Here is a 12,272-nt window from a genome sequence, read left to right on the forward strand (position 1 = left end):
GTGTAAGGTTTGTGAATTATCATGAAAACATGTATCATATTATCCCAGCTGTTAATAATAATGTGGTAAAAGGACTTTGGAATAGCATCATAATATTCTGGATGGCTGTGAATGGAGAACAGGGAAAGGCAGCTTTAAGGTCTCAGTTGAGCTCCGGGTTTCCTCCATAGATGCAATACTCCTGATGCTCACAGAATACAGCACAAGCAGGCGTTCAAGATTTCCGTACACACAAATGGGATTGTTTTGTCTGATACACTGGTGGTAAAAATGGGCTAAAGACAAACATGGACAAGTATCACCAGGACTCACTTAGTGTACCCCTTTCGTGAATGCTACTCCCCATTAACATGTATTATTAGGATGCACAATCATGCACTCAAAAAAAATCCCAGCACAATAGCTCTGGGTTGTTTTTTGCACACGGTAATTACATCTGGATCAAAATTCCAAAAATCTGAATCACATCCCTGTATGTCACTAATCCTCCTCCGAATGTTTCTATCATAAAATATTTTAAATTATACATTTTATTAAACAAGTTATGTCAGAATAAGGCAGATGCTCACTTAGTTACATTTGTCATTAACAAATAAAGATATAAAACTAAAAGAGTAAGAATTCATATTAAATGAGATGCAACCTCAGTTTAAGAAACACGTTTGTGTTCATGGGTAAACTGGTCAAAGGTATCTGTAATTCGGTCTCTAACAAATCTACTGTATTCTGAAATGCGGGTTACATTTTTGGCAAGTTAATTGGGAAATTAAAATTAAATGAAGATGCATAACTAATTACTTTGTCTACCTCTGATTCTTCCACAGTGGGAAAAATATCAGAAAGGTGTAGGATGACGTTCTGGGAATTAGGCTGAGCTGATCAAAATAGCAGCTATGAAATACCGAATTTTTTGTTCGCAATTAGATGTTTTAACTTTGTCTAACATCACAAATAGATAACATTTTCTGCAATCCTTTGATCAAGAAATACACAGAAATTAGAGATTAAAAAAGAAAATGTAAGTAATTTAAGTAATGTACATTTCGATTGGGCACAACATCCTTTTTAAACAAGCATGTACCAATAAAAGAATGCACTAAACTTAAATAGGAACAATCTACATTGTAATTGTAGTAGCTTTGTGGCCAGAAATGCAAAATTAGGGCAGTCTAATAATTTCTCTTTTGCTTTGGGATGCACTTAAAGCCTTTTGCAGAGGGCATACTTTAAAATATTCTTTGTATCAGCAGAAGGAGTATGGCAAAATGGAGACTTATTACTTACCTTAGTTTTAGTGAACATCACCGGTCACAGAGTGTAATTAACCAGGATTTAAGGATGTTCTCCTTATCTTTAGATCAACTTGCAATTGCTCAGGCCACCCTTGGGAAAGGATTATTAGATAGGTCTGTTAAGAGGATCCAAGCTCAGCAACTAATTACCTTTGAGAATAATGAAAATATGGAGAGAACACTCTCCTTAGGGCTAAGGAGAGATCTAATGCTAATATCATTCAAACAATTCTGAATGATAAGCGAGAGCAAGTTAGCGATCATGAATCTATTCAGTAAGAATTCTGCCAGGTCTATCGGAGGCTTTACTGTGAGGATGAGGTTGCATCTTTTGATACTATCAGTCAATTTATTAGCATACATTAAAATTGTAAAATGACTCAACCACAGTGGTCTAGATTGGAAGTCTCTATGACTTTCTTCGAAGTTGAAGCTGCAATTAGCCAACTGACAAAGGGGAAAGCCTCCGGTCCAGATCAAGCACCTCTTGTCCACACTATCATTGTTCATTGAGAAAAATGGAGCTTTGCATCCCACCCAGACGGGATTTAGAAGTAAGCAAGGCACAGAGACCGTCTTGGTCACTGTAGTCGAGGAAGCCAGGAAAATTGTGAATGCGGGAGGCTGCGCTGTGGTGGTCCTGTTGGACCTCAGCGCAGCCTTCGACACGGTAAATCACCTACTCATGATACAACGCTTGAGGGAGGTAGGAGTCACAGGGACTGCCCTTAAATGGCTGGGGTAATTTCTTTCAGATAGAACCTTTACAGTCTTTGAAGATTAAGCAAGGTCTAAACAACCTCCCCTGCAATTCGGCGCTCCCCGGGGATCCTTGTTGAGCCCTACCATGTTTAATATCTACATGAGGCCTCTGGCTGACGTGGTTCTTCCCTGGGAGTTCAGTTGGTCACCTACGCCGATGATACGCAGTTGGTTATTTCCCTTGCTAGGGCAGAGGCTGCGGACTCGGATAAACAAGCTGTCTCCCTGTCTTACTAATGTTCTTGCATGGATGGACTCCTCCTTCCTAAAGCTGAATGGTTCAAAAACTGAAATCATGCTGTTAGGCTATAAGGCCCCTATTAATCTCGATCCATGGTGGCCCGACTGTCTTGGCCCCCCTCCTACTCCGAAAAATCAAATCAAAAGCCTGGGTGTCTGGCTCGATTCTACCCTGGGCTTCCTAGTGCAGGCACGCAAGGTGGTTGCGACATGTTATGGTTTGCTCAAACTTTTAAGGAAGGTTCTGGCCCTTCTTCCGTCTGAGGCCAGATGCCTCCTTGTCCAGTCACTGATTTTATCCCGACTGGATTATGCTAATGCGGTCTATCTGGGCGCACTGCCAGGCACTATTAAAATTCTACAGTCGGTCCAGAACTGTGCTGCCCGTTTGCTTACCGATGCCCCAAGAAATAGTTCGGCAAAGGCTGCTCTGCGCACTCTTCATTGGCTGCCGGTGCAGGAAAGGGTTTGGTTCAAGGCCATGTGTATGGTCCACAAGTCAATGATCGATAACGGCCCGGTTATCCTACGCCCTATGCTTATTCACCATCAGATTCCTCGAGTCTTCAGATCCAACCATCACAATCTGTTGATAGTTCCCAGGGTTAGGCGGACACGTATGGGTGGCCGACGCTTCCCATTTCATGCAGCTAAACTCTGGAATCAACTCCCAGAAAACATTCGGCTTGAACCCAACCATCTTGCCCTCAGGAAACGATTGAAGACCTATCTGTTTTGTTGAGTGGTGATTGCCTCTCCTTGGTCTAAAGCGCTGGGATGCCTCCGGCTAGCCATGCGCTATATAAGCATGTAATCATTCATTCATTCATTCATTCATTTATTCATTCATTCATTCTTGAATTCTAAGACACTTTTTCTCATGTCTTGGCACCTCTTCCCTGCAATCTCTTTAATTCCTTTGAATCTATGGGACAAGTGCCAGGGCTTTAGGAGAAGACTAACATTGTTATTTTCCCACGAAAGAGAAAGATCCTCTGCTGTGTGGCTCATACCACCCAATCTGTTTGCTCAACCCTGACTCTAAGATTGATACTGAGGTCTTGTCCAATAGATTATTCAGAGTGATCTCTTGCTTGGTTGATGAGAATCAGCATGGATTTATACTGGGACGAGATACCATTGCACATGTGAATATAGCCATCACTGCTTTGGAAGATGGAGCAGTAGATGGGTCCCGGTCAGGGCCCGGTCAGATTAACAATACTTGATTAAGAAAAGGCACTTGACTGTGTCTCCTGGTCATTTCCTTGAGCAATTATGGGTGTCTCTCTATTTGGCCCCCAGTTTACAACCAGCATTCAACAATTATATAAAGGTCAGGGTTCATTGCTCAGGGAGGCTTTCAGATTCTATTACGATCAATAGGGCACCGGACAGAGTATCCAAGGGCTGAAACTGGCCAAGGATATTCGTCCACTGCAAATACGTAGGCTGGAGCTAAAGGTTTCAGCTTACACAAATGATGTGGTCATTTTGACCCCCACGCCACTATAGCACTTTTGGCAATAGATGCAATAGCATGGGATTTTGGCCCTGTTTCAGTGTGCAAACTTAACATCGGTAAGGCTCAGGCCTTGTCTCATCTTCCTGCACCAGGTCAAGATAGGACCTGGGTTAGCTCGACAATATATCTTGGTGATGTATTGTCATTAAACATGGAAGAGGTTATAGAGTATAACTTGGAACAGTTGAGATCTTTAATAGGTGGAATAGATTACACTTGGGGTTAATTGAGAGATCTAACCTTATTAAAATGATTTTCTTACCTCGTTACTTAGATCTTTTTAGATGTATACCTCGCTATCTTCCAAAAGTCTTTTTTGATAAGATCGAGGCATCATGGCAAAAATTCATCTGGAGCTACAGGAAGCCAAGGTCTAGTATACAATTCCTTCCACTACCATGGGGTAAAGGGGGAATCGCTCCACCTGGCTTGTGCTTTTACTATCTGGCTGCATTCATGTCACGATTTGTAATGGTACTTGGTAGGGAGCCTTGGCCTTTGGGATGCTTGTTCCCCGAGTACCTACCATGGATGAGGCCATTGTGCCCCAAACTGGTATCATCAACACTGTGTATTTCAAAAGGACCATGTTTAAGACCCCGAGGGTTTTTCATTCTATCTTGTCTTGCTTGACAAATGAGCTACCAGATATTACTCTTTATAATGCTTACACCTACTTGGGTTATAATCCTAATTTGACTTGGCAGGTCCATGAGATTGTTTTTGAGTGTTGGGAGTGCTCTAACATCTTCATATTAGGACAATTACATGAGGGCGGTATTCTCCTCTCATATGAAACTCTACAGTAAAGGTATTCCCTCCCCTGTATCAGATTATTTAGATATTTACAATTGCAACATATTCTTGGTAGTCTGAAGATGGTTGATATCAGCTGCTCTTTGAGTAGCATTTTGGACTACTAGATGATAGGTCCCCTCAAGGGGATTATTAGCCTGGCCTATAAAATTATATCTTTGTCCCAGCAGGGTGGCGGGTAGATCCTTTTCTGGTTGGGGCAGATAAGTGTAACAAGCATCTTGGGGTTGAGGTAACTCTCGAAGATGTCCTGCGTACCAACATGTTGGCACAAAGTGTTGTAAATGTCTCAAGGGTTAAAGTTCATCATCTTAAGTTTTTTAATGATTTCTAATACATGCCCAATTGTCTTTATCTCATGAAAGTTAGACATGAAGCTAAATGCTAAATGTTGTAGATACAGGGTCGATCAAGCAGAAGCTCTACATATCTATGCTACTTGTCTCTCCATTGATTATTATTGGGAGACAGTTATGGAGGCCATTCTCCATCCATTCCATCTCATCGTTCAGGAATTTATTTCTTTGCGATCTCTCTGGCGAGACTAGTCCTGGCCCGACATTGGCTATCCAGCGAGGTGCAAATCCCGATGCTCTGTGGTGGCACAAATCTTGAATACAGGATTCCTTGAAATATCGTTGATAGACAATGACAAGCAGGGAGCCAGATTAAGGATTATCTCTGACCCTTTGGGGGTGAGACTTTTCAGGGGCCCACCAGTGCAGGGGTTCGCCCTTATTTGTACTTAAGTCCTTAGACTAACAACATTGAGATTGGAACTGTGTCAGATAAATACCAGATAGAAGGTACCACGCACATGAATACTCTGGAGCTTCCACAGGAGCAGCGCTCGGCGGAGGACCAAGACTCAAACGTGAGGAAAGGTTCCCAACTCCCCTGCCCCACTACAGTGAAATACATTCACTCCCAGCAGGACAGGGGGAGGGGGAAAATGGGATAACAAGAGAGACTGCACTGCTATGCCTGCTTCTCCTGAATTTTTAGCTAGGATGGCTCTGGCATCTGTAATTACAAAATAACAGAATTAACTTGTGTGGTTCCATCACAATTACTCCTAACTTACACCAACCCCACTCACTAAGCATACCTGTGCTAAACAGTGGAATTATCTCTCTCTGAAATGATGCTGGGGAAAATGCAGAGCTGGTTTAAAAGATGCAACAATTTCTAGGCAGGCAGACAAAGGTAGTTTGTAAGCCTAATATACAAGGCAGAGACTGTTTATGATAATATCTAACCCTGGGCAGAGCACTTCGCTCCGCCCATGGAGTGCACGTAGTGTTGCCTACTACGCGATTCGCAAAGTAGGCTTAGTAGGCAACACTACGCACACCCGTGGACGGAGCGAAGTTGCCCGCCACCCGCCTCCCTCCCGCCCTCTTCTACATCCCTAATTTAGTTTTAAAATAGTATAAAAGTAAAATAGAAGCACTTACCTGATAAGCGGCGTCCCGGGGCTCCATCTTCTATTTCAGGCTGACTTCTTCCAACCAAATGCGCATGCGCGGGCGCCCGCGCATGCGCATTCCTCGCAAGAAATGCGCATGTGCGGGCGCCAGCGCATGGGCATTTGGTTGGAAGAAGTCGGCTTGAAATAGAAGATGGAGCCCCGGGACGCCACTTATCAGGTAAGTGGTTCTATTTTACTTTTATACTATATTAAAACTAAATTAGGGGTGTAGAAGAGGGCGGGAGTGGGGCAGGAGGGAGGCGGCCTGCGCGTAGTGGGGCTACGCGAAGCGCGTGGATGGGTGTAGTTTCCTGCCCACTTCCCAAAGCTTCGCGAAGCCCCACTACGCCCACTACGCCCACCGTTAATAATATCCTGTATGTAGAAATATGATATATGCCTTGAAATTCCTTAAGCCTTCTTCTTGGAAGACTGCTCTGCAAAAGTGTCTGCCAGTCACTAATTCAACTGTTCATGTGACTGAAATTTGTGGAATAAATTCTCATGAAGTGCTGCCAGTCTTTATTAAGTCTTGAAAGATTCAGCTACACTCCTGCGCGCTGATCCCACTAGGAAGGCGAGTATTTAATACCAGATAACTCACCAACAGCGGGTACAAGCAACGAACTCGGACACACCACAGAAATCACCTCTGTGAAGCTCATGAGATAAGAGCCTCCAAAGACCTGGAAAGCTGTCAAATTTATCTTCTCTACTCCAGAATGTCAGACGGCTAAATATACACACTTAAATAATAGCCCCTGAAGGACAAACTCAAAACTGCTGTGGGAGGATTAATTGGACACCTCCTCCTCACAGAAAAATTCAGTTGAAGTGCGTCACGTTCAAGGAACACACGCACAAACTTGAAAATAATTGCAGAACACTAGACCGCTAACCTGCGAACTCGCTTCGTGATCAGAGGTCAAAACAGAAAGGGGGAGGAAAGGAGCACAATTCTTCTTTTAGCGCAATCTCAAGGAAGAGAAATGATGGAGTCTGCACCAAGGGTAACAAAGCTGTTTTCTTCTGCAAACACATTTTTGGGAGTAGTGAAGGAGCACATATTGCCGTTCCTGGCACACGGAAGCTGTAATATCAAAGGAAATAGATTTATTAACCTCTCATGAGAGAGACTTCGTCAATACGGTACCCTCAGGCCACTGTATGAGGTAGTCCAAGGAGTACAGAAACCATGCTGTTTATATACTGTGATAGTTGCAGTGTAAACATGGAGGTTCAAAAAGAGACAGTACAAGTGTACACACGAATAGCATTTTACATATAAGGGTTACATGAGAATCACTTAGTCAACAGAGCGGGAGGGGTTACATAGTTGCTGACATCAGTTAAAATAGCCTGACAGTTAAGTCTGTAACAGGTGCATTCCAGCAGCAACAGTCCTTTCAGATCATATATTGCTCTGTCTCAGTGCTAAAGTAGTTAACTAGAGGTTGATGACTCAAGCAGAATAGAAAAGCAGGAAACAGTGAAGACGGGAGAAGCACATGGCGAGCACATGGCTAACTAAAATGGCTGCCACAAACAAAATGGCTTCAGCTTATGCTAACGGTAATTTTGGCGATTTCCACAGATGGCTGTTTTAGCATTAGCTGAAGACATCGGCTATGAATTATTAGAAGCATGGAAGTTATCCTGCACATCTATCCTCATAAATCCATTAATATCCTGATCCATTACTAGGTGGGCATTCACATTTTGAACATTTCGTTTATCTGGTGAGATACAAGTAGAAATACATGGGGAACAGAGCATTGAGTCACATTAAATACGAAAGCAGCTGAAAAAAAGGATCGCAACAATTATATACAGGGCTGACCTCCGGAAAACCATGTTCAAAATCAACCAGTCCAAGTCCATGTCTCTGAGTTCTAGTGGATTTCAGTGGCTATTTTATTCAGTTTGGAAATAGCCAACAGCATATGCCTGATGCTATGTCTAAAGTCTAAATACATTTTTTTTATTGATAGGCCTTCCGGCGTTCTTCTTTATGAGGGCTAAGGTATCAATGATATGTTCAGGAGGAGCGGAGTAGTATTTATCAAAGACTGCACAAAATATTTGTCTTGCAGAAGCAATAATATTCGGAATTCAAATATTAAAGCAACAACACATATTGTTGTTTATAAGTAAGTATACATCACTCAGTGATTGTATGAGTGACTGTATTGAAAACTGTATACTTGTAATAGTGATTTTATAACACACTAAGTATGAGTTACTATCTATATGAATCAATAAAATGGTGTTTGTATAAGTGTGTAGCTTAGTAAATGTAAGTATGATCAATTGTTTGCATAATTGAGTAGGATGACTGTATAAGTGAATAGGATGTGTGCTGGGGTGTACTGTTGATGTAGGTGTATAAGTATATTTAATAATGTTCTATTGATCTTTGTTAGCATGTATGAGTGAATCTATAGGTAAATGTTTAGATGTGTGTGTAGATGTAAGAATCACTAAGTGGGTTTTTAGAAACTTGCATTGGTGTGTCAATGGTTTTAAATATGGTACTCCATATTTTATAATGAGTGTTGAAAGGTTATACTAGTGTATGATGAGGTGTATCAGATTGTCATGTGGATGATGTCATCAGTGATTTCATTTGAGATGTCATCAGTGATATCACTGACCATGTCATGAATGATGTAATATGTGACATCATCAGCAGTGGATTGCGGGCGCGCGAATTATAGTTAGTAAAACTAACTATAACGGAGAAATGTCAATGGTTTTGTACGAGTGAAATGTCCAGATAACTATAACACCCCTGAAACCTATGGTTTTTTCACTGAATTTCCAAGGTTTTTTAAATGCTAATCCCTAACTATACCATGTCTTAAACCTATGGTTTTTTCAGTGAATTTCAAAGGTTTTTTAAATGCTAATTCCTAACTATAACATATCTGAAACCTATGTTTTTTTCAGTGAATTTCAAAGGTTTTGTAAATGACAATTTTTAAATGTCTTAATGGTTATATTTATTTTTATTTTCTTGATACTGATTTACTACATTTTTTTAACTATTTATTTTTAGATATTTTATTTTTTTAATTACATTATACATTACATTACATTACAAAATATACTTTCTCTGAATGAATTACTTTAGTTTAAATACTTTGCAAATAGGCAATAGACTTTTAAGTACAGTAGTTACAGTATTTGCAATGAGCAACGCAATTTCAAACACAATGCAACATTGAGCTCAATGTTAATTTCTAGTAAAATGCAATTAGTTACTTTATGGATTACTTTTCTAACCACAGGACTGGATCCTAGATTCAGTCCTTGGACATCTCCTGTAAACAGTTGAGTAAAAGCGTGTTGGTTACAGTAGTGATTTTTTAGGAATATTATTGTATTTTAAAAGTTGACACTGAATTTTTTTCACATAGAATAACCAATGTTATCCCATGGAAGTACATTCACTTAGCAGGTAAGTAGTGTTCTCGTTACTTTTTCTTACTCAGTGGTGGAGCCTGGATCCAGCACTGGTGCATTTCCTGTAAACAGTTGAAAGAATGCGTTTAAGTCATACAGGCGTTTTTTTACAAATATATTATGTTTGTGAAAATAGACACTTGGAAACTTTTCTGGTGAAAACCAGACAATGGAGTCCTTTGGAAGGAAATACAAGTTACTGTTAAGTAGAGTTAGAATTACTTTTCAGGGTCAGTGCTGGGCTAAAAGATGCAGCACTGGGTTCTCTCCTGATAACAGATGAGTAAATCGGAATTCGTAGTACATCCAGCAAGACCTGAGTAGCAGAGAGATGTAAAAAGGGGCACGGCCTGTACCACTTCTCTGCAACGCAGCGCAGTGGCGCTTCCTGGAAGCATCTGGGGGGCTACTTGGCTGCCATGGTCTCTCAGGTTTGAAGTAGAATCTTTTCCCCAACTTAAAATGCGCCACAGGGCGTGTTTGCACACATCACGTCAGACCCGTCCTCTCTCTTCACCACTGTGTAAACGTGCCCTGTCTCTGTTCTAAGTTGAGAGATTAAGTCCCCTTCAATCCTAAGGGTCTCTAGGGTCAAAGTAGCCCACTAGGTACCTCCAGTAAGCACCACAGAGCTGTGTTGCAGAGAGGTGTAAAAAGGGGCGTGGCCTCTAAACACCTGTCAGCAACGCAGCTCCCTGGTGCATACCGGAGATACCGGTTGGGCTATTTGGCCCTCAGGGACCCTCAGTATTGAAAGATAATAAATTCCCCAACTTAAAACGTGCCACGGGCGCATTTGCATAGTGGTGAAGGAAGGGGGCGTGGCCTGAGGTGATATGTCTGCAAACACACCCTGTGGCGTGTTTTAAGTTAGAGAATTAATTCCTTCTAAATCCTGAGGGTCCCTGGGGGCCAACTAGCCCACCAGGTACCTCCAGCATGCGCCAGGAGGCTGCGTTGCAGAGAGGTGTTCAGAAGCCATGCCCCTTTTTACAACACTCTGTAACGCAGCTCTGTGGCGCTTACTGGAGGTACCTGGAGGGCTAGTTGGCCCCCAGGGACCCTCAGGATTGACAAGCAATTAATTCCCCAACTTAAACCGTGCCACAAGGTGTCTTTGCACACAGGTGAACTCAGGCCCTGCCCCTCCCATCACCACTGTGCAAACGCACCCCGTGGCATGTTTTCAGTTGGGGGATTAACTCACTTTGAATCATGAGGGTCCCTGGGGCACAACTATCCCACCAGCTACCTCCATGAAGCACCATAGAGCTGCGTTGCAGAGGAGTGTAAAAAGGGGCGTGGCCTCACAACACCTCTCTGCAAACGCAGCCCCCTGGCACATACTGGAGGTTCCCGGTGGGCTAGTTGGCCCCCAGGGACCCCCAGTATTCAAGGGGAATTCTGCAGAGTGCTGCAAGAAGGGGGCGTGGCCTCCGGTGCTATGCCAGTCTTTTTCTTTTTTTTTTGTTTTAAGAAGGGGGGCTGTGTGGCCCCCCTTCTTTTCCTAATATTTTGGCCCTGGGGACCCCATCCCCCAGGGCCTGACACCTTTTTTTTTTAAATGTCAGTTTTGAAGGGGGCCACGTGGCGCCCTTCCCAAGGCCATAACTGGCCCCGGGGACCACCTCTCCTGGGCCCTGGCCTTTTTTAAAATTGTATATGAATTTTAGGAGGGGGGCTGCTTTGCCCCCCATCTTAGGCAATTTATGGCCCCAGGGATCCCATCTCACGGGCCGGGCTTTTAAAAAAAAACAACATTTTTTACTTATTTTTTCATATTTGAGGGGGGGGGCGCGTGGCCCCCTCCCGGGCCACTAATAGCCCCGGGGACCCCATCCCCCGGGGCTGCCCCTCTCCGTTGGGGACCATGGGGAGCCCCAATCCCCCCACGGTCCCATCGGCTCCCCGCCTCCTGCAGGAGCCTGCATTGCATTTCCACATGGGTAGCTGCGACGATGCAGCTCCCCATGTGGAAAAGCAATCGTCTTTGGTATTTGGAAGAGAGAGCAGGTTTCCCTGCTCACTCTTCCAAATACCAAAGCAGTTTGCTATGGAAGGGCGGGAGTCGCGAGGCTCCGCCCTGCCATAGCAAACTACAGTGTCTCATGGGTCGGCACCCCGGGACACTGCAGGAGCCGGCCCTGGGGAGTGGCGGTCCCCAAGGCCATCAAGTGCTCCAGGAGGGGGGCCGCATGGCCCCCCTCCCACCATTTCTAATTGCCCGGGGGATAGTGGTCGCCGGGGCTGGGGGGTCCATCACGGAACCCCCTATTTTGAATATTAGGGCCCGCGTGGCGTGTGGGGGTGTCGAACCCCCCCACACAGGTTATTTTTTATTTTATATTTGCATAGAAGCCCCGGGGCTGGCGGTCCCCAGGGCTACGGGGGTGTGTGAGTCCCCCGACAATATTGTGATAAAGCCCCGGGGTGGCGGTCCCAGGGGGCTTGGGGGGGGCCTTTGAGGCCCCTACCCATTACTTGTTTTAAAAGCCCCCAGAGGTGGCGGTCCCCGGGGCTGGGGTGGCTATAAGCCACCCACATTTTCTCATTGAAGCCCCGGGGGTGGCGGTCCCCGGGGCCCCTTTGGGCTCCCCACCCAATTCTTTCAATGCCCCTGGGATTTGGCCACCCGGGGGCTAATTACCACTGAAGCGCAGAATCATGCACTTCTTTTTTTTAATTTCGGCCGAAATTCACG

The 12,272-nt window shown here is 43.9% G+C and overlaps 1 protein-coding gene across 1 annotated transcript in view; it reads left to right on the forward strand.

Annotated features, from left to right (window-relative positions):
- Window positions 1-12,272, forward strand: part of THSD7B (thrombospondin type 1 domain containing 7B) — a 1,994,218-nt gene that overhangs the window by 388,937 nt on the left and 1,593,009 nt on the right. The gene's annotated exons all lie outside the window — the stretch shown is intronic.

This window comes from Lissotriton helveticus, chromosome 3_1 (genome assembly GCF_964261635.1).
Source record: "Lissotriton helveticus chromosome 3_1, aLisHel1.1, whole genome shotgun sequence".
In the NCBI taxonomy this organism is placed as follows: Eukaryota; Metazoa; Chordata; class Amphibia; order Caudata; family Salamandridae; genus Lissotriton; species Lissotriton helveticus.